Source organism: Triticum aestivum, chromosome 1A, assembly GCF_018294505.1.
Source record: "Triticum aestivum cultivar Chinese Spring chromosome 1A, IWGSC CS RefSeq v2.1, whole genome shotgun sequence".
In the NCBI taxonomy this organism is placed as follows: domain Eukaryota; kingdom Viridiplantae; phylum Streptophyta; class Magnoliopsida; order Poales; family Poaceae; genus Triticum; species Triticum aestivum.
The window spans coordinates 232,252,496-232,279,345 of record NC_057794.1 but is presented as its reverse complement, the minus strand read 5'-3'; positions in this window follow the sequence as shown (position 1 = coordinate 232,279,345).

Sequence of the window (26,850 nt, the reverse complement as noted above, 5' to 3'; positions counted from 1 at the left end):
GGCAGAGGGGCTACAGTGTTGCGCCGTGCGAGTGATCGCCAGCCGGTACAGTGCACTTTAGACATGACTCGCCCTAGATTCGAGGGTGGTAGGCTTCTCTGTAGCCACGCCTCGTCTTATCGCATTCATGGGGGCTCAGACTTTAAGGGTTTTGGGACCGCCTGCTAGAAGCCGTCCCTACTGGGGGCCGCCTTCTAGGAGCCGGCCCCTCTCGCAGCCGGCCGCTTGGACCAGCCGGCCACAAGAATGCGGCGGTCAATCTCTGAGGCCCGAGGGGCGCAATCGACCCTGATGTCTTGAAACGCCATGGGGAGCAGATGAGGCTACCCATGGCCAATAACTCCGACATTCTTCTCTTGCCCCCATGCCTTCCGGGCTTTGCCGCATGTGGAATTTTAAATATCCGGAATATGTAAGACAAGTATTATCTGCGCCATTGTAAATTTGTCATTGTATTATCCGTTGCCATTTTATTTGTGGTCGTATTATCCGTTGCCATATGTGGAAATTTAAATTAGGGCAAAATACGAGTTGAAAACACGAACAAAGCAAATGCTGCCATGGGATCACAAGCAAACACCCTCCGTCCAGGTGCTTCGTCGGCTTCCCGGTGAGCATGGGCGGCCTTGCTGCTCGCACGTGTCCCGTCGAGCCTATGACTGCGAGGTGGACAGGATGCACGCGTCCCGTCGAGCCTGCACGGTGGACTTCTCACGCTCGTCCCGTCTAATGAAACAGCTGCACGCACGCCACCGAGTAAGGTTAAATTTCGACACGGTTAATATAATACAACCGTTTGCGATATTAACGTGTCAGCTTTTTGTTTTAAAAAGGACTTTGTTGGCTACTAAAGTGTGCGCCTCTTCTCAAATTGGACGATTTTTTACCACGGCATATATGTGCCATGTCATGAAAACATGCCAAGTTTCATGTTTTTGGGTGAGTTCTTGATTTACTAGGATTTAAAAACCGAGATTCTCAATGTTTCAGGATGACAACAAGTTTGTAATTCATTCCCAGTCCTTAAATGAGACCTCAACATGCACCCAATGACACATGTACTATTTCCCACCCATTTTGCTTCACTGGAGCAAGTGCTTGTAGTTCAAATTTGAATTATGGACTACATTACACTGGTGCACGTCGGTGCTAAACAAACGGTTTTTAACCCCTTTCCGCGACGGCATTTGGAACCGTTGCTAAGTGAGTGTAGGCGATAGGGGGGTCCTTCCCACACGACCCAGAAATCATCGGGGATAGGCCCTCCAGGGACACATGCTAGGGCCGTGTGCGATCGGGCGAGGCATCGAAACCCAATCATTTCCGTAGGTATGTACATCCCACACGGTAATCTGAGAAAATCATTTCCGTAGGTATGTACATCCCACATGGTGAATCCCAAAAAAACATTTTTGTTCATATGTATATCACACACAGTCAATCCAAGGAATACATTTTCATTCTTATGTACATCCCACATAGTCAATCCAGGGAAAACGTTTCCGTTCGTACGTACATCCCACACAGTTTTATGTGTAGGCTCATGTGTGAAAGGTGTAACTATCACACACGGTCTGCCTTGGTTAACTGTTTGCTTTTATGTAGCGATCTCACCTCAGACGGTCAAATCTCTGTGCATAAGTGTCATCACTAGATCGATAATGCTGACACACACAGTACTTGAAGGATTTATAATAGAGTGGCAATCACACACTTATTACATCGAATGTCTCAAAAGAGAACTTATTACAATAAATATGGCTTAAGGCCATCTAAATAAGATAACAGCGGAAGGCTTGGAAGATAAAGTGAGTCCATCAACTCCAACGGCATAGCTGAGTGCACGACAACGACCTAGCTCACCTTACTCTTCGTCTGAAAAGTCTGCGACATGATATGTTGTAGCCCAAAATGGGTCAGCACATGGAATAGGATGGCAAGATAACATAGTAGAGCAATGAAACAAGTAAAAGCTATCACTACATGCATATATAGCTGGTGGAGGCTCTATGGTTATAATGTTTTTGTGAAAAGCCAATTTTCCCTACAACAAAGGAATATATTTTATTTAACTATCATGGTAGTTGAAAAACATTGAGAATGGTAACCCCATCTCAATCCCAATTAAAAAGTAATTAACATCCCAACAAATTAATTTAGGGTGATGAGATCCACATGATAATCCAAGAACCAGATACTCAAGATGTCCATAACCAGGGACACGGCTGGCCATGATTAGTTTCTACACCCTCCAGAGGTTTGCGCACTTTTCCCCCACAAGACTCGGTCTCCTCCGTTGTATTTCTCGCACTTCATGGTACACCTACAATCCCCTACATCTGCTAGCCCATCATGGAAAGGTTTCCCACAACTTACTCAACTATGCCAGAGCCCATAATGGCTTGTGGCTGCAGACGGAAGTTTCTATCATGAATAATCTTATGATCCCTTTGAGCCTGGGTGGCGAACGAAAAAGGACAGCACTGGTTTATCCCCAGGTGCCCGCAACCAATCCACCCAGATGTGCGTTTAAGTAGCCACCTTAAGTAAACCATTAATTAATAATCTAACATCTGTCATGGATACACTCAAACCCAATCCACGTCTATGAGCATAGCATGGCAATATAAGCATAACGTAGAAGTAACTCCCAGGGTTTAATAATAAAAAGGGTAATAGGTTCTACCTCATCATCTACTTCCCAAAACCCAGATGTTAAGAGATCCTGCTCATGTAATGTTTGAGGGTTGAGCTAATACATAAAAACTGGGTAATAAAGGGGTATGATCAAAGTGTTACTTGCCTTGTTGATGATCCGCAAAACCTAGTGACTCGTAGTAGCACGCTGCACACTCTGGGAATTCTAGCGCAAACAAATAATAGCATACATAAGCACTCAAGCAAATATGCAAGGGAAAAACACCAAATAAGAAGATCCAAACTGAAAGTTCAACTGAAGAGGTTCGATTTGCAAAAAGAATCGATCAAAACGGAGATACAAAACTGAAACTACGGTCAAAAAAACTTCGTAGACAAATCTGCTTGAAACCAAATTTTAAATTTGTCAAAACCTTGTTCAAGTTGATTAAACAGAAAGAGGGTTTCAAAACGAAGATTTTGGCATTGGTTTCACTGGATTTGGACAAACGGTTAAGAAATGGTGAGGGTTTGAAGATCAGGGGCTAATCTATGATAAAAATAATCGCGGATAGGTCCCTGGCCGAAAATAAAATAAAAAGAAAAGACTAAAGAACGAACGTTCGTTGTCTGAACCTAACCGGCGAACAACGTTCGTTAAAACGAATGATTGGACGAACGCCCGCTAAATAAATAAACCGATGAAAACCAATCTAAGAAAATAAACCGTGAAACTAAAAAAACAGGGTTAACCGAAGAAAAACTGATCGGTCAGCGGGCGGCAGTTTCCGACGGGATCTGGTGGAGGCGACGCTAGGCGAGGTGGCGGGGCGAGGCGGCGGGCGGCTGCAAGCGGCGTGGCGCTGCGACATCGGAGCGCTGCTGCTGCCGACGGAGCGGGGCGAGGTGGTGGCAAGGGGCGGCGGCGCTATATAAGAGGGAGGGATGGGGCCATCTTGGGGAAGGGACAGGCCGCGGCGGCGGGGGTAACCCAGACTCCGGCCGGAGTCCGGCTCGGTCAGGCGGGCGAGCGGGAAGGCGGCGGCGCTGTGCTAGGCCGGCTGGGCCTTCGGCCCAGTTCGGTGCGGAACTTTTTTTAAAATGATTCCGCTGAGAAAAAAATCCTAAATAAAATAAAATAAAAATCTAGAAATGCCAAAACAAATTTTTGCCGTCTAAATAAAATATTTAGGACTTAGTGGACATTTTCTTAGCCTAAAAATGCAATTTTGAAAAATGCATATTTTTCTAATTCAAATAAAATAGAATAAAATCCAAATAAAATAATTTATTTGATTTTAATAATTTTCCTCCAATATTTCATTTATTTTTGGAGAAGTCATTTTATCTCCACTCATATGTTTTTAATATTGGAAATATTATTTGGAGAGCAAATTAATTTAAACCAAAGTGATCCACTTTTCAATATTTGAGAAAACTCAAATATGAAAACAATAAAATCCCCAACTCTCTCCATGGGTCCTTGAGTTGCTTAGGATGTTGGGATCACAAAGCCAAAATGCAAATAAAATATGATATGCATATGATGACCTATGTATAACATTCCAAATTGGAAATTTGGGATGTTACAAACCTACCCCCCTGAAGGTGAATCTCGCCCTCGAGATTCGAGTTGGCTAGAAAATATGTGTGGGTGGTCGTTCCGTAGATCATCCTCTCATTCCCAGGTGGCTTCATCCTCGGTATGGTGGCTCCACTGAACTTTTCAAAACTTGATAACCTTACTGCACGTGACTCGGCTGGCAAACTCGAGTATCTTGACTGGTTTCTCCTCATAGGTCAGATCACTATCCAACTGAATTGCTTCTAGGGGCACTGTATCTCTCAGAGGAATATCGTCCATCTCTGCATGTCACTTCTTCAACTGGGAAACGTGAAACACATCATGAACTCCTGACAGTCATTCGGGTAACTCCAGCTTGTATGCAACTTCTCCCATACGTTCCAAAACTCGGTATGGTCCTACAGATCTTGGGGCTAGCTTTCCCTTAACTCCAAAACATTTAACTCCTCGTAGAGCTGGCGCACGAAGATATGCTCTGTCTCCGATTTCATAGACTACCTCCTTGCATTTTGAGTCTGCATAACTCTTCTGCCTAGACTGAGCTACCTTCAGTTTATCTCGAATCAACTTAACCTTCTCTTCGGACTCTTTGATCAAATCGGGTCCAAACAACTAATGGTCTCCAACTTCATCCCACATCAACGGTTTTCTACACCTTCTTCCATACAAAACTTCGAAAGGTGCCATCTTCAGACTGGCTTGGTAACTGTTGTTGTATGAGAACTATGCGTAGGGTAAATTATCATCCCAACTGGATCCATAATCTAGTGCACAAGCCCTCAACATGTCCTCCAAAATTTGATTGACTCTCTAGGTCTGTCCATCTGTCTGCGGATGAAAAGTTGTACTAAACTCTAGCCTGGTGCCCAAAGTCTGGTGCAGCTAGTGCCAAAACTTTGAAGTAAACTGTGTTCCCCTATCTGATACGATAGTCTCGGAACTCCATGCAGACATACGATCCTGGTCATATATATCTTCGCCAACTTCGCACTCGTATAGGTGGTTTTCACTGGGATAAAGTGAGCCACTTTGGTCAACCGATCCACTACTACCCACATAGAATCGTATCCCGGTCGGGTTCTGGGCAATCCGGTGGTGAAATCCATGCCAAGCTTGTCCCACTTCCATTCGGGAGTCGGCATAGGCTACAGTAATCCTGCTGGCTTCTGATGTTCTGCCTTCACTCTCTGACATACATCACATATGGCTACATACTCGGCAATATCCTTCTTCATACCCGTCCAAAAGAAACGCTCCTTCAAATCCAAATACATCTTGGTGTTTCCGGGGTGTATCGAGTATGGCGAGTCATGAGCTTCCTGAAGTATCAACTTCCTGATCTCTACATTATTGGGCACATAGACACGGTCCTCAAACCACAGGGTGTCGTGCTCATCCTCACGAAAACCCTTGGCTTTTCCTTTGCTCATATTCTCCTTTATCTCGGCAATTTCCTTATCATCCTTCCGAGCTTCTCGAATTTTTTCCCAATAATGTCGACTGAATTTCTAATGCGGCAACAAATCCTCTAGGGACTATCTCCAAACGCAGATCCCTGAGATCTTCAGCTAACTCTGTTGGTAATCCTCCACTCATGAGGGTATTGGCATAACTCTTTCGGCTCAAAGCGTCTGCTACGACATTGGCCTTGCCTGGATGATAGTGCAACTTTATATCATAATCCTTTATAAGCACAAACCATCTCCTTTGCCTGAGATTCAACTCCTTTTGTGTGAAAATGTACTTCAAACTCTTATGATCCATGTACACGTCACAATGAGTCCCAATAAGGAAATGTCTCCAGGTCTTGAGCGCATGCACTACTGTTGCTAACTCCAAATCATGTGTGGCATAATTCAACTCATGCGGTCGAAGCTGACGTGAGGCATATGAAACAACTCTTCCGTCTTGCATAAGTATGCCTCCAAGTCCTAAGCGAGATGTGTCGCAATACACTTGGAAATCCTTGTGTATATCCGGCAGAATCAGCAGTGGGGTTGTAACCAAACGTTTCTTCAACTCCTGGAGACTTGCCTCACATTCATCGGTCCATTTGAACTTGGTGTCCTTCTTCAACAACTCCGTCATAGGCTTCGCAATCTTAGAGAAATTCTCAATGAATCTCCGATAATATCCCGCGAGTCCAAGAAAACTGCAGATCTCTCCAACTGAGGTGGGTGCCAACCACTCAGTGAATGACTAAACCTTAGTAGGGCCTACTGCTATACCTTCTCCTGATATAACATGTCCAAGGAATCCAACTTCTTTCAACCAAAAGTCACATTTGCTGAACTTGGCGTATAACTGATGTTCCCTGAGCTTCTTGAGAACTAAACGCAAATGCTCCTTGTGTTCCTCTTCATTCTTTGAGTATACCAAAATATCATCAATGAACACCACGACAAACTTCTCCAAGAACTCCATGAACACCTTATTCATCATACTCATGAAATAGGCTAGGGTGTTAGTCAATCCAAATGACATAACCATATACTCATATAGCCCATACCTTGTGGTGAAGGCTGCCTTAGGTATATCCTGTTGTCGGATCTTCAGCTGGTGGTATCCTGATCGTAGATCGATCTTGGAGAATACTTTAGCTCCTTGCAGATGGTCGAACAAATCATTGATCATCGACAGTGGGTACTTGATCTTGATCGTCACTTCATTCAATGCACGATAATCAACAACCATTCTCAAAGATTTATCCATCTTCTCGACCAAGAGCACTGGGGCTCCCCGTGGTGACGAACTTCGGTGAATGTAACCTTTCTCCAATAACTCCTAAATATGTTTCTTAATCTCCTCCAGATCATTAGTGGGCATCCGGTATGGTCTCTTCGATATTGGTCCGGTGCCTGGCAACAACTCTATCAAAAACTCAATGTCTCGATCCAGTGGCATGCCTGGTAGTTCCTCTGGAAATACATCCGGGTAATCCTTCACTATAGGCACTTCCTCCTGAACAACTCCCATGAGGGAATTTACATTATTCCTCTTTGGTGTATGGCTGGATACATACTTAATCCTTTTTCCCTCCGGTGTGGTGAGCAGGATTGACTTACTGACGCAATCAATGTTTCCTCCATACATCGATAGCCAATCCATACCGAGTATCACATCCAATCCTTGTGATTCCAAAATTATTAAGTCTGAGGGGAAAACATGCCTACCTATGGTCAATGGCATCTGAAAACATCCACTGCTTGCCATATACTCCGCTCCAGGTGAACTTACTAACATAGGTGTCTTAAGAACTTTGGTGGGCAACTTATACTTATCCACAAATCCCCTTTATATGTATGAATGCAATGCACCAGTATCAAAAAGAACTATTGCAGTAAATGACTTAACCAAAAACTTACCGATAACTGCATCTGGCTGCTCCTCAACCTCCTCCACGTTCATGTGGTTCACTTGTCCCTTGTTGAAGGGGTTGGGCTTCTTCCCAGAGCTTCCATTGCCATTTCCATTCTTGAGTACAGGACACTCATTGGCATAGTGTCCAGTCTTCCCGCACTTGAAATAGGTAACGTGACTTTGGTCCTTCTTGGCAGGTGTGCTTGGGTTAGGGCGGTTCTGACTGCTTGCTCCACTCCCATTTCCATTCCTAGAGCCATTGTGGTTATGCGAACTTCCTCCATTGTGGTTATGGACTCCATGGTTATGGGTATATCCTCCTGAGTTTGGGGTAAAACGGGGCTTCTGCTGAGCTCCTGAATTGTACTTCCCTTGTCCATTCTTCCTTTTGTGGCTCTCAGTTTCCTGCTGCTTTCCTTCAATCAAAAGAGCCTTATCTACCAACTCCTGGTAGTTGTTAAATGTTGCCACCAGTAACTGCATACTCATCTCATCGTTCATCCCTTCCATAAATTTCTCTTGCTTCGCGACATCTGTGGCCACATCATCTGGGGCATAACGAGCTAACTTGCTAAATTCATCCACGTACTGACCCACAGTACAGTTGCCCTGGCGTAAGTTACGAAACTCACGCTTCTTCATGCTCATAGCTCCATTTGAGACATGAGTAGTGCGGAACGCTTGCTGAAACTGCTCCCGAGTAACGTTGGCTATGGGGAAGGTGGCTGTGTAATTCTCCCACCATGAGGTTGTAGGTCCATCCAATTGGTGTGTGGCAAAACGCACCTTCTCAGCATCTGTGCTACCTGCAGTGGTTAACTCCCTTCCAATCCTGTGTAGCCAGTCATCCGCAACTATGGGCTAGGTGTTACTGGAAAACATCGATGGTTGTAACCTCAGAAAACGGGCTAAGTTCTCAACCGGAGGTGGTGGCGGTGGGTTGTTGTTGTTGTTGCCTTGATTCTGAACTAGCAACTCCATCAGTGTGTTCTGCTGTTGGATCAACTGAGTGAGCTCCGGTGGGAAAGCAAATCCGGGGTCACGTCTCGGAGGCATCTGATGGGTTTAGAGGGGAGAGATTAGAATATAATGAGGTCTAGTGAGAAAACACTACCCATATGCACATTATACACAAACATATCACACCAAAACAATTTCAAACAAGGCATACAATCGATCTAACTATCGTTACAGTTCTCGGACTACTAATATATACATGGGGGAAATACTACTAATAGTATGGTGGTCTACTAAAAAATTGATCCGTAGAAGACTCCATGATATCTGCTCCAGCTTCGTCTTCATAATCATCATCACTGGGTTGGAGTCGGTGTCATCGATGATGATGTAGTCCTTGGGATGATCGTCATCTCCTCCTGGCGCAGGGTCTCCCATGAATACTCCTAGCTTCCTTGCCAGCTCGTTGTTCTTCTCCACTAGTATGGTGATTTCCTCCTCATATCCGTCGCGTGTAGAGTTGAGTTTTTCTTCCAGCTCCTTGTTCCTAGTCATCAACTTCTTCAGATCTATCTTGCTTGCGCACATTTGGTTCTCCTGGCGACGAATGTGCTGGTTTAACTCCTGGATGAAAGCTGCAATGGACCAAGCTGCAATGGACCTGTCCTTCCTAGTGCTGATCATCTCCCATTGCTCATCTCGGCGTCCACATATCTCGTAGATGGTGTCTTTAAGATCCTTGTGATAAACTTCGCCGATGCGTCCTATGGCGATGTGGGCTGCCATGCTCTTTCCTAGACTCCATGTTGGTGCATCAAAGGAAAACTCTATGGGCTCAGTTACTGGCATGAATGTCCTTCCTAGGACTTGAACTCGAATCATCCAACTCTCCTCTTCTGGTGAAGTGGCGGTGTAGGTCCTGGTGAGCTTGGTATTCCAATGTTTAGGTATCAAGTGACTTCCTTCAAGTGTCGCCCAAAGGGTGTGTCTTCATCCGGTTGTGCAAACTTGTTCCTTGTGTCCGTCATCCTATAGAGTAGAAAATGGAGAGAAGTCATAAATGAGTAGAGAAGAGTGACCTATGGCTCATCTTAGTGGTCGTGTCCTACATTCATCGTGTGCTCTGATACCATCTTGTAGCGATATGACCTCAAACGGTCAAATCTCTATGCATAAGTGTCATCCCTGGATCGGTAATGCTGACACACACAGTACTTGAAGGATTTATAACAGAGTGGAAATCACACACTTATTATATCTAATGTCTCAAAAGAGAACTTATTACAATAAATATGGCTTAAGGCCATCTAAATAAGATAAAAGCGGAAGGCTTGGAAGATAAAGTGAGTCCATTAACTCCAACGGCATAGCTGAGTGCACGACAACGACCTAGCGCACCTTACTCTTTGTCTGAAAAGTCTGCAACATGATATGTTGCAGCCTGAAATGGGTCAGCACATGGAATATGCTGGCAAGATAACACTGTAGAGCAATGAAACAAGTAAAAGCTATCACTACATGCATATATGGCTCGTGGAGGCTCTATGGTTATAATGTTTCTGGCTTTTTGTGAAAAGCCAATTTTTCCCTACAACAAAGGAATATATTTTATTTAACTATCATGGTATTTGAAAACATTGAGAATGGTAACCCCATCTCAATCCCAATTAAAAAATAATTAACATCCCAACAAATTAATTTAGGGTGATGATATCCACATGATAATCCAAGAACCAGATACTCAAGATGTCCATAACCGGGGACATGGCTAACCATGATTAGTTTGTACACTCTGTAGAGGTTTGCGCACTTTTCCCCACAAGACTCGATCTCCTCCATTGTATTTCTCGCACTGCATGGTGTTTGAGAATCAGATGACCGAGACACAGTCTTTTCGAAGAGGTCACCTTAACCGATAGATAGGCCGGTACACCTACAATCCCCTACATCTGCTATCCCATCATGGAAAGGTTTCCCACAACTTACTCAACTATGCCAGAGCCCATAATGGCTTGTGGCTGCACACGGAAGTTTCTAGCATGAATAATCTTATGATCCCTTTGAGCCTGGGTGGAGAACCAAAAAGGATAGCACTGGTATATCCCCAGGTGCCCGCAACCAATCCACCTAGATGTGTGTTTAAGTAGCCACCTTAAGTAAACCATTAATTAATAATCTCACATATGCCATGGATACACTCAAACCCAATCCACATCTACGAGCATAGCATGGTAATATAAGCATAATGTAGAAGTAACTCCCAGGGGTTGATAATAAAAAGGGTAATAGGTTCTACCTCATCATCTACTTCCCAAAACCCACATGTTAAGTGATCCTACTCATACAATGTTTGAGGGTTGAGCTAATGCATAAAAACTAGGTAATAAAGGGGTATGATCAAAGTGTTTCTTGCCTTGCTAATGATCCGCAAACCTAGTGACTCGTAGTAGTACGCTGCGCACTGCGGGAATTCTAGCGCAAACAAACAATAGCATACATAAGCACTCAAGCAAAGATGCAAGATAAAAACTTCAAATAAGAATATCCAAACTGAAAGTTCAAATGAAGAGGTTCGATTTGATACAAGACTCGATCAAAACGGAGATACAGAACTGAAACTACGGTCAAAAGAACTTCGTAGACAAATCTGCTTGAAACCAAATTTTAAATTTGTCAAAACCTTATTCAAGTTGATTAAACGGAAAGAGGGTTTCGAGACGAAGATTCTGGCATTGGTTTCACTAGATTTGGACAAATGGTTAAGAAACGGCTAGGGTTTGAAGATCAGGAGCTAATCTATGATAAAAATAATCGCGGATAGGTCCCTAGCCGAAAATAAAATAAAAAGAAAAGACTAACGAATGAACGTTCGTTGTCTGAGCCTAACCGGCGAACAACGTTCATTAAAACGAATGAACGGATGAACATCCGCTAAATAAATAAACCAATGAAAACCGATCTAAGAAAATAAACCGCGAAACTAAAAGAACCGGGGTTAACCGAAGAAAAACCAACCGGTCAATGGCGGCGGTTTCCGGCGGGATCCGGCGGCTTTCCGGCAGCGGCGGCGCTCGGCAAGGTGGCGGGGCGAGGCAGCTGCAGGCGGCGTGGCGCTACGGCGGCGGAGCGCTGCTGCTGCGGGGCGGGGCGAGGCGAGGTGGTGGCAAGGGGCGGCGATGGTGCTATATAAGAGGGAGGGGCGGGGTCATCTTGGGGAAGGGGCAGGCCGCGGCGGCGGGGGCAACCCGGACTCCGGTCGGAGTCCGGCTCGGTCAAGCGGGCGAGCGGGAAGGCGGCAGCGCTGCACTGGGCCCGCTGGGCCTTCGGCCTAGTTTGGTCTGGAACTTTTTTTTAAAATGATTCCGCCGAGAAAAAAATTCTAAATAAAATAAAATATAAATATAAAAATGCCAAAACAAATTTTCACCGTATAAATAAAATATTTAGGACTTAGTTAACATCTTCTTGGCCTAAAAATGCAATTTTGAAAAAGCATATTTTTCTAATTCAAATAAAATAGCAATAAAATCCAAATAAAATAGTTTATTTGATTTTAATAATTTTCCTCCAATATTTCATTTATTTTTGGAGAAGTCATTTTATCTCCTCTTGTATGTTTCTAATATTGGAAATATTATTTGGAGAAGAAATTAATTAAAACCAAAGTGATCCACTTTTCAATATTTGAGAAAATTCAAATATGAAAACAATAAAATCCCCAACTCTCTCCGTGGGTCCTTGAGTTGCTTAGGATTTTGGGATCACAAAGCCAAAATGCAAATAAAGTATGATATGCATATGATGACCTATGTATAACATTTCAAATTGGAAATTTGGGATGTTACTTTTTATCAACTATATCACACACGATTTGATGAAGAAAACTCTGTGGCATTGGGCAATCCATCGCAAGCGCTTTTACTGCTAGAACCGTTTGCAAAGGTCCATGACACATTTAGCAGGTTTATTAGTTTACAATTAATAATTCCAGTATTACGCAAATTCACATTTCATATCGAACAGCTATTTTCCAATTTCATATTAGGCACATAAATATATTATAACATCACAGTATAATAGCTACATGAAAACAACACGGTACAACATATAGCTAGTTCAACTTCATAAGAACAATATATTCATTTCCCTAATCAAGATCATCCAGGCTCGTCTTATCCACCTCTGTTTTCAGTTCAGTAAGAACCTGTTTTGCACGGGCCAACTGGGAAAGTGCCTCCTCCTTTGCCTACACCATCTTAGCAAAGTCCGATTTAAAAAATTTGAGCTCATTCTCCACCTTCAACTTTTTATCCCGCATCTTCAAACATTCTTCAGCATTGACAACAGTTTCTCTAAGCCTACGTCTGTTCTCTTCCTCATACATGCTCCAGAGCTTCGCTAGGCACATCTTCAAAGACTGTGGCCACTCTTGATCAACCCACTCCAAGTAAGAACACTTCCGTTCATCCTATAATATTTAAAACTAGATCAGTTACAATTGTAGGGGAAATGGGTTTATAGCAACATAGAAAATCACCAATGCTTATTTTGAGAAACTAAAGAAACATGTTAACTATGACATATCTTCTCAAAAAGATCAATGTGCAAATGAAATAATTGGTACCGAGACAACAAAAAAATTCTGGTACATTAGAAGCTATAATTAACTACAACGATGCTACAAGTTCTTACTCATGTACAATAAATAACAAATTGAACATTTTATGAGGAAGGTAAATATAATTGCGACAACATAGCGAGAGTGTTTGGATGACAGCAATTTGATACTAACCGGTGTGTACATGCACAAATTTAGTAACATAGAACTAATAGCACTAAGGCCGTCCACTATGTATGCCAAAACTAGGGTAAAGACAACTATTGCTACATCTCGCACCAGTGCCCTGCACTGGCGAGCCGATGCAGCAGAAAAAAATCAGGGACCCGAACTCTGGAGCACGTAGTTGCTTCGATGCCCAGTTGCTTTGTGCCATAAAGATTTAGTATTTTACTGCTTGGCTGCTTGGATGTGTGGACCAAAGTTGGCTGCACAAACTGCTGAAGCGGTGCCAAATAATTTTCTAATGGCACCGCTGATGAGATGGCAACAATTTAAGATACTAGGTACAAATTGTGACACTGTCTTAGGATGCGTTTGGTCGAAGGTGTGGTATGAATGGGTTGGGACCGTGATAGTGTCTGGATCACATCTAACAAATGATTTTTAACAACGAAAGAGGGTCTAACCTTCTCTGCACATGCCAGAAACTTCCTCCCACTATCCATAGTATCAAATGCAACTAGCTTCACGCATGGAGATTGATGGTGACAACGAGTAGATAGATCTTCAGCCACCCCGCTCCATTCGTTGCCACTGATGGTCCTAGGGAGTGCTACCTCTTGAGCACTGCGTTGGTTTTCCCTTGAAGAGGAAAGGGTGATGCAGTAAAGTAGCGTAAGTATTTCCCTCAGTTTTTGAGAACCAAGGTATCAATCCAGTAGGAGATCACACTCAAGTCCCACACACCTACATAAACAAATAAGAACCTCGCAACCAACACGATAAAGGGGTTGTCAAGCCCTTCTCGGTCACTTACGAGAGTGAGATCTGATAGATATGATAAGATAATATTTTTGGTATTTTTATGATAAAGAGAAATAAAGATGCAAAGTAAAATAAAAGCCAAAGGAAATAACTAAGTATTGGAAGATTAATATGATAGAAGATAGACCCGGGGGCCATAGGTTTCACTAGTGGCTTCTCTTAAGAGCATAAGTATTATGGTGGGTAAACGAATTACTGTCGAGCAATTGATAGAATTGAGCATAGTTATGAGAATATAGGCATCACGTCCGAGACAAGTAGACCGAAACGATTCTGCATCTACTACTATTACTCCACACATCGACCGCTATCCAGCATGCATCTAGAGTATTAAGTTCATAAGAACAGAGTAATGCTTTAAGGAAGATGACATGATGTAGAGGGATAAACTCATGAAATATGATATAAACCCCATATTTTTATCCTCGATGGCAACAATACAATACGTGTCGGTTCCCTTTCTGTCACTAGGATCGAGAACCGCAAGATTGAGCCCAAAGCTAAGAACTTCTCCCATTGCAAGAAAGATCAATCTAGTAGGCCAAACCAAACTGATAATTCGGAGAGACTTGCAAAGATAAACAAATCATACATAAAATAATTCAGAGGAGAATCAAATATTGTTCATAGATAATCTAGATCATAAACCCACAATTCATCGGATCTCGACAAACATACCGCAAAAGAAGATTACATCGAATAGATCTCCAAGAAGATCGAGGAGAACTTTGTATTGAGATCCAAGGAGAGAGAAGAAGCCATCTAGCTAATAACTATGGACCCATAGGTCTGAAATAAACTACTCACACATCACCGGAGAGGCCATGGAGTTGATGTAGAGGCCCTCCGTGATCGATGCCCCCTCCGGCGGAGCTCCGGAAAAGGCCCCAAGATGGGATCTCTCGGGTACAGAAGGTTGCCGTGGTGAAATTAGGTTTTCGTGGTGCTCCTGGATGTTTCGGGGTACTTGGATATATATAGGAGGAAGAAGTATGTCAGTGGAGCAACGGAGGGCCCACGAGGGTGGAGGGCGCGCCCAGGGGGGTAGGCGCGCCCCCATGCCTCGTGCCTTCCTCCGTTGTTTCTTGACGCACAATCCAAGTCTCCTGGATCACATTCATTGAGAAAATCACATTCCCGAAGGTTTCATTCCATTTGGACTCTGTTTGATATTCCTTTTCTTCGAAACCCTAAAATAGACAAAAAAAACAACAATTTGGGTTGGGCCTCCGATTAGTAGGTTAGTCCCAAAAATGATATAAAAGTGTAAAATAAAGCCCATTAACATCCACAATAGATAATATAATAGCATGGAGAAATCAAAATTATAGATACGTTGGAGATGTATCAGGGAGCTACAAGAGGAAGAAATGACTCAAATCGATCGTCGGGGTAAAAATCCTTCATTCCAAGTCATAGTCCGAGAGAGAGAAGAGAGGCATACCCGGGTGGTGAAGGAGTCGCCGCCGGAGGAGGAACCGCTGGAGAGGTCTTTGAAGAAGACCATGGCGACCTCGGCGGTAGGATGCGAGACGGCGAGAGCGAGGAAGCGGCTATAGCTTAGCAAGGAAGGAAGGAAGGAGGAAACAAGGGAAATGTGACTTGTGGTCAAGGAGAAAAGGGGCTAGGGAAGGGGGGAAGGGGGCGGGGTAGATATTTTGGCGGTAGGCCAAAATTTTGGAAATGTGGAGGGAAACTTTGCGCGTGGTGCCGCTGGACCTTTCACTTTGAACGATTGTGTGCATCGCAAACGATTCTTCTGCTTTACGCGCATGGGATGAGTTTGATAATTCAGATTTTGGTGAAAATTTCCCCGGGTACGTCATTGCATAATTTTACATCGCTTGCTAATTTTGGCACACAAAAGAGCGTACATCAAACAAACCACACTTACTGAATCGAGCAATTTTAGTAATTAAACAGAGCCAGTTGACCTAAACGTTGCTCTATAAAAAGACCAGGATTAAAAACAAAGCCTAAGTAAGCATAATTTAACAAATCCGTCGCCGCGCGCCTATGCATCGCCGGTGTGAGATAAGACATCGATGACTTGTCCTGACGACATGCCTCCGTTGGTGGACTTTGCGTCCCCCCTCCTGAAGTCAACCGTGTCCTCGTCCTCATCCTCGGCACCGCCCTCAAGGTTGTAGTACTCGTAGTAGTGGCTGTGCCAGAGCTCGCGTTGGTACTCCACTGCCGATTCCTCGATGGATAGACTCTTCTCTACCTCGACCTCGGCCACGTGCAACTCCTCCTCTCGGCGCTCCTTGATATCCGCCGCCTCCTGCATCTCCAGCTCCCGCTCGGCGACCTCATGAGGAAGCAGGTGCTCCATGGTCACCACCGCCTTTTCAGACGTGGGTTGCATGCTGGAGTTTGAGGTGGCCTGGAATATCTTGGCATGTGCATCCTCGATCTTGGCGTAGATGGCCTCAACCCGGGCCAGGGCGACATCGACAGCACAGACGGCAGCTCGAGTGCTCTCGGTGTTTGCAGCAGCCGTCTCGGCTGCTGCGGCTGCCCTATCGGCTGCCGCAGACGCCCTCTCGGTGGAAGCGGCCGTGCTCAATGCGGATGCGGCGGCACTCTCGGCGTACGCGGCCGCGCTCTCGGCGCAGGCGGCGGCGCTCAGGGGGACGCGTCCATCATACAGGCCTTCACGAAGCGTTTCCATGGCATCATCTTTGCAAGAAGGGGGTGCAGGAATGGGGAAAGGGATTCGTCGATTCGGGGGTTGCCGGCACTAGAGCAGACGAGCCGACGAAGCTTAAGGAGGGAGACTTAAATAGACCTAGATATTTTCATCGCAAATGGTTCCTAGAAAACAACTGTGTGTGATGTTGTATATATTTTTTATTAGTTGTGAAAGACGAATTTGAGTAAAGTGGAAATGGTGGTGTTTTAAATGATCAAGAAATTTTGTAGTACTAATACAACTATCATGTCAAAGTTTGGAACATTTCAGGGGTCATTTGACCTTTTAAGACATTTAAGTGATTTTATAGCCATTTCATGACCGTAATTTAAATTTGAACTACATGTAGATGCAACAGCTAACCATAACGGTTTGAAAACTCATATTTCATGTACTTGTGCACGATTTAATTCCATGTGTAGTAAATTGGAAGGAAATTTCAAACATATTGGTCTAACGGCTATGACACAATTAAGCATGGAGTGACATGGGATTTTAATTCAAAAAAAATCAGAAACACATGAAACCTTGGTTGATTTAATATCATGCAACCAACATGATGTGGTAAAAAATTGGCATGTTTGACGAAAGTTTGGACACACACCCCTCACAAAACGGAGCAACTCACTAGAAGGCTCGTGGTTCCAAGAGGGAACAATGCATGTTTGATGACGAACGGGAGATAGCTTCCTCTTACGGCCTTCAATTTTTTTCTACGTCTAACATGCACTACTACAACTGTAATGTGAAATTTTTGAAAATTCTAGGGGTCATTTGACCTTTTAAAGATATTTAAGTGATTTTCTAGCCATTTAATGATTGTAATTCAAATCTGAACTACATCTACATGCAATGCCTAACCAAAACGGTTTGAAAAATCATATTTGTGTACTTGTGTGCGAGTTAATTCCATGTGCAGTAAACTAGAAGGAATTTTCAAACATATTTGTCTCACGACATGGACACATGCATACGTATGCATGGAGTGACATTGCATTTTAATTCCCAAAAAATAAGAAACACATGAAACCTTGGTTGATGTAATGTCATGCCACCAAGATGATGTGGCAAAGAAATTGGCATGTTTGACGAAAGTTTGGACACACACCCATCACAAACCGGAGCAACTCACTAGAAGGCTCGTGGTTCTGAGAGGGAACAATGCATGTTTGATGACGAACGGGAGATAGCTTCCTCTTATGACCTTCAGTTTTTTAATACGTCTAACATGCACTACTACAACTATATTGTGAAATTTTGGAAAATTCTAGGGGTCATTTGACATTTTAAAGACATTTAACTGATTTTCTAACCATATAATGACCGTAATTCAAATTTGAACTACATCTACATGTAACGCCTAACCAAAACGGTTTGAAAAATCATATATGTGTACTTGTGTGCGAGTTAATTCCATGTGAAGTAAATTAGAAGGAATTTTCAAACATATTGGTCTCACGACATGGACACATGCATACGTATGCAAGAAGTGACATGGCACTTTAATTCCAAAAAAAATGATCAGAAAAACATGAAACCTTGGTTGATGTAATGTCATGCCACCAAGATGATGTGGTAAAGAAATTGGCATGTTTGATGAAAGTTTGGACACACACCCCTCACAAACCGGAGCAACTCACTAGAAGGTTTGTGGTTCCGAGGGGGAACAATGCATGTTCGATGACGAACGGGTGATAGCTTCCTCTTACGACCTTCAAATTTTTCTCCATGTTTAACATGCACTAATACAACTGTCATGTGAAAATTTGGAAAATTTCAGGGGTCATGTGTCCTTTTAAACACATTTAAGTGATTTTCTAACCATTTAATGATTGTAATTCATATTTGAACTACATCTACATGCAACTCCTAACCAAAATGGTTCGAAAAATCATATTTTGTGTACTTGTGTGCGAGTTAATTCCATGTGTAGTAAATTAGAAGGAATTTTCAAACATATTGGTCTCAAGGCATGGGAACATGCATGGAGTGCCATGGCATTTTAATTCCAAAAAATCAAAAAATGATTAGAAAACCATGATTAATGGCATGCCACCAAGATGATGTGGTAAAAAATTTGGCCTGTTTGACGAAAGTTTGGACACACACCCCTCACAAACCGGAGCAACTCACTAGAAGGTTCGTGGTTCCGAGAGGGAACAATGCATGTTTGATGATGGACGGGAGATAGCTTCCTCTTATGGCCTTTAATTTTTTTTTCTACGTCTAACGTGCACTACTACAACTGTAATGTGATTTTTTTTAAATTCTAGGGGTGATTTGACCTTTTGAAGATATTTAAGTGATTTTCTAGCCATTTAATGACCGTAATTCAAATTTGAACTACATCTACATGTAACGCCTAACCAAAACGGTTTGAAAATCATATTTGTGTACTTGTGTGTGAGTTAATTCCACGTGCAGTAAATTAGAAAGAATTTTCAAATATATTTATCTCACGACATGGATTCATGCATACGTATGCATGGAGTGACATGGCATTTTAATTCAAAAAAAACAGAAAACCATGAAACCTTGGTTGATGTAATGTCATGCCACCAAGATGATGTGGTAAAGAAATTGGCATGTTTGATGAAAGTTTGGACACACACCCCTTGCAAACCGGAGCAACTCACTAGAAGGTTCGTGGTTCCGAGAGGGAACAATGCATGTTTGATGACGAATAGGAGATAGCTTCCTTTTATGGCCTTCAATTTTTTTTCTACGTGTAACGTGCACTAATACAACTGTCATGTGAAAATTTGGAAAATTTCAGGGGTCATTTGACCTTTTAAAGACATTTAAGTGATTTTCTAACCATTCAATGACCGTAATTCAAATTTGAACTACATCTACATGCAACGGCTAACCAAAACGGTTTGAAAAAACATATTTTTGTGTACTTGTGTGCTAGTTAATTCCTTGTGAAGTAAATTAGAAGGAATTTTCAAACATATTGGTCTCAAGACATGGGCACATGCATGGAGTGCCATGGCATTTTAATTCCAAAAAATTAAAAATTATCAGAAAAACATGAAACCTTGCTTGATTTAATGGCATGCCACCAAGATTGAGGGAGTCCTGGATTAGGGGGTCTCCAGACAGCCGGGCTATCTCCATTGGCCGGGCTGTTAGACTATAAAGATACAAGATTGAAGACTTCGTCTCGTGTCCGGATGGGACTCTACTTGGCGTGGAAGGCAAGCTAGGCAATACGTATATGGATATCTCCTCCTTTCACTACTGGAATCAGCTACTTTGCCATCTGCCAGCTCTTTGCCGTCAGCTAGCGGACGGCAAAGAAGCTCTTTGCCATCAGCTACCCGAAAGCAGACGGCAAAGAACTGGTTGATGGCAAAGAAAGCCTTTGCCATCAGCCAGCTCTTTGCCGTCCGCTAGCTGACGGCAAAGAGGGAGGGGGGGGGCACTGAGGAGCTGGTTAAAAAATACTTAACGTCCCCCCGCTTTGCCGTCCACCGCAGATGGCAAATATGAAGAAAAGCGGACGGCAAAGGAGGGCGGACGGCAAAGGCTAGCCTAACTAACCTAACTAAGGGCCACGCCCCCTCCCCCGCCCGTTACTCATCTCTCTCCCTCGATCTCCTCCGCCCCCGCCCCCGCCCCCACCGCCCGGCGCCGCCCCCGCCCTCGCCGCACCCGCCACCGCCCATCGTCGTCCGGCGCCGCCGCCGCTCCCACCCCCTCCCCCACCTGCCACCGCCCCCACCGTCCCGCCGCCCAGCGCTGCCCCCGCCCCTCCCGCCCCCGCCCCTCCCGCCCGGCGCCGCCCCCGCCCCCGCCGCCCGGCCATCCCACTGCCCTGGAGCCCCGCCGCCCCCCCACCCACCCACCACCCCGGCGCCAGCGTCGCCCCCTACTCCGGTGAGTTTTTTTTTCTGTTTTTCTTTTTTTTGCTGTTTAATTCTTGTTTAATTGTTAGTGTTAGTGTTAGTGTTAGATTTAGTGTTAGAAAATAAGAAAATTTAGTGTTAGTGTTAGCAAAAAGAATATGTAGAAGAAAAGAAGAAGAAGTGGAAAAAAGATGAAAAAGAAGAAAAGAAAAGAAGTAGAAAAAAGATGAAAAAGAAGAAGAAGAAAAGAAGTAGAAGAAGTAGAAGAAGTAGAAGAAGAAGAATAGAAGAAAAGAAAAGAAGTAAAAGAAGTAGAAAAAGGATGAAAAAAGAAGAAGAAGAAGAAGAAGAAAGGAAAGAAGAAGAAAGGAAAGAAGAAGAAGAAGAAGAAGAAAGGAAAGAAGAAGAAGGATAGAAGAAGAAGAAGAAAGGAAAGAAAAAGAAAAAAGAAGAAGAAGAGAAGGAAAGAAGAAGAAGGATAGAAGGAAACACCCCGACCACTGACCCCGACACCCCGACCCTGACACCACACCCCGACACCTGACCCCGACACCCCGACCCCGACACCACACCCCGACACATAGACCACGACACCACACCCCGACACCCCGACCCCGACACGGCACCCTAACCCCGAAATAGCACCCCGACACCAACATGACACCCCGACCCCCTAAACCTCCCGAAAAGGTGCTCTTTGGCCTTCCAGAGGCCGACGGGGTTATATATTTGTGAATTATTAGTTAGGTCATATATTTTTTGATTTTGTTATGAAAAACATCATATATAATTGTGTTGATCAGGTAGATTTAAATGTGCAGTTGTTTCATCGCTGCGAGGTTTGGTGTTCGACGACCGCGCCGTGCGTTTGACGAGCTCTGCCCCTTCGTTCGTGGGTGAGCACAAATGACATGTCCTTCTCCCCCATTAATTATTTGCACAAATGACATGAAATTTGGTAGCTAGCTATATATGTGTCTTGAATCATCAGTATGCATAACCAATATGTGTCTCCCATTCGTAAGCGTCATAGTTATAAATATGCATGCATTTGCATATTTATAACCTTGATTCTTTCGAATTGTCCAATGCTATCCACGGACAGCCCGAGTATGTGTAGATCGGGTTCGTTTTCCCATATGCTTTGCTCCGGATCTGACGCATAAATTTCGTCAGTGCCTCCCCTGTTGTTCTCCGGGTACACATCCTCTCTGTTTATTGCAGAGACGTGTATCAGGAGAACAGCGGGGAGGTGCTGCCGAAATTTTGCGTCGGATCCGGAGCATAGCATATGGGAAAATGAACCCAATCTACACATACTCGGGTGGGATTAGGACCTATCATTACCTATTAGAGTGTAGGTTGCATGGACATAATAAAATTGACAAAGTAGATCAACTGATGAATATATACATGGTGAATTACATATATAACTGTTGTGTGTCCAGTAGCTCTGAAAGTCAAGATGAGTGACCGTGCTTGGATGTATACCGGCCACACTGGTCAGAACAAATGGAGCGCTGAATGGTTCACAAAAACCAAGGGGTTTGTGCAAGCCGCATTTGCAAATGGCCAGAGGAAAACTTGGTGCCCCTGTTTCCGATGCGGCAATTGGGAAAAGAGGACAGAGGCGGAAATGGGTAAACACCCGCAGAAGAATGGTTTTACGCCCGATTATACGGTGTGGACATTTCATGGTGAGTCTGCCCAACATGACCGAGCTGAGGTGGATCGTCGTCACACCGATGAGCATGGTACCGGGATGGAAAACATGGTGCAAGGCTATGATGATGCTCAGGATTCGGACGAGGAGATGGAGGAATCTGCAAAGGCTTTCAATGAAATGTTGGAGTCTTCGAAACGTCCGCTCCACGAGCACACTGAGCTTTGTTAGTTGGATGCCATCTCACAAGTAATGGCTCTGAAGGCTCAGTTCAACTTGGGCAGAGAATGCTATGACGCAATTATGACAGTATTTGGACGCTTTCTACCCAAAGGCCATGTAATGCCTGTAAACCTGTACCAGTCGGACAAAATCCTCCGTGCACTGAAGATGCCCTATGAGAAGATACATGCCTATGAGAAAGGATGTGCCTTATTTAGGCTTGACTATGCGGACTTGAACTATTGTCCCATTTGCAAGTCTTCCAGGTATATTGTGGTAGACAATGGTATGGGTGAGAAGACACAGACCAAAATCCCCGTTAGTGTTCTTTGGTATATGCCAATCGTACCAAGACTTCAACGTCTTTTCATGGTCGAAGAGACGGCCAGACAGATGACATGGCACAAAACAGGCAAAAGAACCGAACTAGATGCAGATGGGAATCTGATGATGGTACACACATCGGATGGTGTTGCGTGGAAAAAGTTTGATGAATTACATGCTGACAAAGCGGCAGATCCGAGGCATCCTCGAGTCGGCATCAGCACCGATGGGTTCAGTGTGTTTGGTATGACGGCAGCCCAATACAGTTGTTGGCCCGTATTTGTCTTTCCACTCAATCTCCCCCCAGACAGATTATGCAAAGAAAGAACATTTTCCTGACGTTGATAATTCCAGGGCCCACCTATCCGGGGAAAAATATGAATGTGTACATGCAGCCGCTTAAGGACGAATTGCAAGAAGCCTAGGATAATGGGTTCAAGACATACGACGCCTTTAACAAACGGAACTTCATAATGCGTGTCTGGTACATGTACTCGACGCATGACTTGCCGGTGTATGCGCTATTCGTTGGCTGGTGTGTGCATGGAAGGTTCCCGTGCCCCACATGCAAGGGAGCTCTTGAGTTTCGTTGGCTTCAGGCTGGTCACAAGTTTTCTTGCTTCGACATGCATAGACAGTTCCTGGATCCTCGCCATAAGTTCAGGAAAGACAAGAAGAACTTCATCAGGGGTAGAGTTGTCAAAAACTCTGCACCACCTGCACTGACAGGCCAACAGACCCTGGATCAGTTAAACGCTCTCGAGCCAGATCCACAACGTCCAGGGTACTTCAAGGGGTATAATACTAAGCACACGTGGACTCACAAAACATGCTTATGGGATCTGCCTTACTTCAAAGACCTCCTTTGCCCACACAACATCGACGTGATGCACACTAAGAAGAATATCACCGAGGCACTTTTTGGTACATTGTTCGGCATAGATGGGAAGTCAAAGGATAATACTAAGGCTAGAGTCGACCTGGAGGCGCTATGTGATAGGCCGTTACAAAACATGAAAGAACCGAAAGGAAAGCAGAACTGGACGAAGCCAAAGGCATGGTTCAATCTTGGAAGGCCAGCTATGAGGGAAATTCTCTTGTGGGTGCAACAGCAGTTGATGTTCCCCGATGGGTATGCAGCGAATCTAAAGAGGGGAGCGAATCTTGATAAACTGAAGATATTTGGTCTCAAGAGTCATGATTGGCACATATGGATTGAGCGGGTAATGCCGGTGATGTTGCGTGGCTTCATCCCTGAGGATGAATGGCTAGTACTGGCAGAACTCAGCTATTTCTTCCGTGTTCTTTGTGCGAAAGAACTATCGCCTGGCGTGCTAGAAGAAATGGAAGAGTTGGCGCCGGAGTTGATCTCCAAGTTAGAGAAGATCTTTCCACCGGGCTTCTTTAATCCAATGCAGCATTTGATTTTGCATCTCCCGACCGAGGCAAGATTGGGGGTCCCGTGCAAAATCGTTGGTGCCACCCAACTAAGAGGATGCAGAAGTCGCTTCGAGAAAAATGTAAAAATAAACGTAGAATTGAAGCATCGATGGCTGAGGCATTCATCACAGAGGAGGCGGCAAACTTCGTAACAGCGCACTACGAAGCCAAAAATCGTCATTTGCATAATCCGAAGCCTCGGTACAATGCTGACGAGCCTGAAAAGGGTGGATCCAACCTCAGCCTATTCAAAGGGAATCTCGCACCAGCTAGTGTTTCACTTCCAGTATCTTTGGATAATGAAGAATGGAGGACCATTTCGTTGTATATCTTCAACAACCTGATAGAAGTGCGGCCGTACATCAAGTAAGTTCTCGGTACATTGTTTCGCAACTTGTATTTCCTTTGAACTACTCTTATTCCTGGATATGTCATACAGTCGATACGTCGCCATATTCTCGTATGGAGCGGAGATCCAAAAGGATTCCGTTGAAGAGAATGAGCTTCTCGCAAAGCAAGGAGGTGGCTATCCCGGTTTCATCTCTTGGTTCAAACAAACGGTAATTTCTATTAGACAATTTCATTTCATTCGCTAATTTGTGCATAATGCAACAATCCTTTCATATTAAACTTGTAGGCTAATTCAGAGTCTATGGACGCCGAATTGAGACAAGTCGCTAATGGTTTTGACTATAAGGTCCGTTCATTTGACAAGTACGACATCAACGGGTATCGCTTTCGTACCTATGGCAAAGAGCTATCTATGGCCGACCGAAAGTCTACAAATTGTTGTGTATCTGCTATCGGCGAAGGAGGTACCGAGTATTATGGGAGAGTTGAAGCAATTTATGAACTTCTGTTCTATGGTGAAACCCCACCGAATGTCGTAGTCTTCAAATGTTATTGGTTTCAGCCGAAGGAGACTAGAAGGACTCATGAACATATAGGGCTAGTTGAAATCAACCAAAGCACTCATTTAGATGTTCCTGATGTCTATATTATGGCTCAACAGGCGACCCAAGTATTCTATCTACCGTGGGCCTGCCAAACTAATCCAAATCTGAAAGGTTGGGATGTCGTTTATGAAGTGCCGCCACGTGCTAGACTTTCTCCCCCAAAGGAAGAGGATTATGAACCTCACATTAACCCAGACACATATGAAGGAGAATTCTTCCAAGAGACACGTCTTTCCAAAAAGCGTTTCAAGAACCGCTATACTTCACCCCAAAACATTGAAGTAGACAGCGACAATGAATCCGACATCACCCCAGAGGAGGAACAAGAAGAGCCGGAACAAGAAGAGGTTACTGCTGCGGATGACCTGTCAATGCTTGACCGATTACGTCAAGGTGGCCTTGCACATGTTGATGCCAATGAACCCTATGAGCCCATCATTGATTATAGTGATGATGATGATGATTATGCATTTATTGATGATACTGATCGAGATTATTAGTAGTGTCAGGTATTCAATTTTTTTATGTTGTACTTGATGATGATACACTTAAGTGATATACATATTATTATTCATGTCGGTACTTTTTTTATGTTGTACTAATTTCGTTTATTCTTTGTCATGGCAGGTGTGGAAAGATGGTGGGCGCTAGTCGGGAGCGCGCCGAGGCCCCTTCTTCGTCGGCGCGTGGTGCGAGGTCTTCCATTCCACACGCACCTCTCCGCCGAGCGTTGCTGGACAGTATGGCGACACCGCCGGGCCCTTCTTCGTCGACCGCGGTGCACAGCAGGGGACGAGGTAAGAAGAAGAGAGGAGGTGGAGCACGTGGTCGCGGGAGAGGAGGTAGGGTGACTCTTACGGCGCCTTCCTCGCCACCGCCCCCAGCTGTTTCACCCGAGCACGTGACTGCTAGGGTGGACTCGTCTGAGGAGGAGGCTGCACGGACTCCGGTCCACGAGCCTCCGGTCCACGAGTCTTCGGCCCACGAGCCTCGGGCCTTCGGCCCACGAGACTTGGGCCCACGAGACCCCGAAGGAGCACACGTCTGGATGGGGTACCTGGTCGGGTCATCCTGAGCATGGCGGGGAGCCGAGTGGCCATGCTGATGATGGCGGGGAGCCGACTGATGAGGAGGGGGAGGAGGGGGCAACGTCTACCAGCGTGGTGCTACACGGCTCCCGTCCGTGCCGGTGACCCACGAGCAGAGGTGGTTGATTTTCCCTGATGGGGAGAGGTACGTAAGTGCATTTAATATTTTTGTACCTTCTGCATTCACGTTTCTTCAAATAACTAATGCGTTGACCTTGTCATGCTGCAGGGGTTGGGACCACCATCATAGTGTCCGCCGGCCCAACTCCGTCCTTGGAGTTCTTTGCCGGCAAAACTTCCCGGGGTTTGTCACGTTGCCTGGTGAGGGTCGGCTTCCAGAGCTTGGATTGAGCTGGGAGCACTACGTGGCTGCCCCGGCCCCGCCGGATGAGATTATCAACGGTGTTGTGTGCGACACGAGGGCAGACATGGTGATCAGAAAGTTCTGGGTAATTTCTCCTTTACAC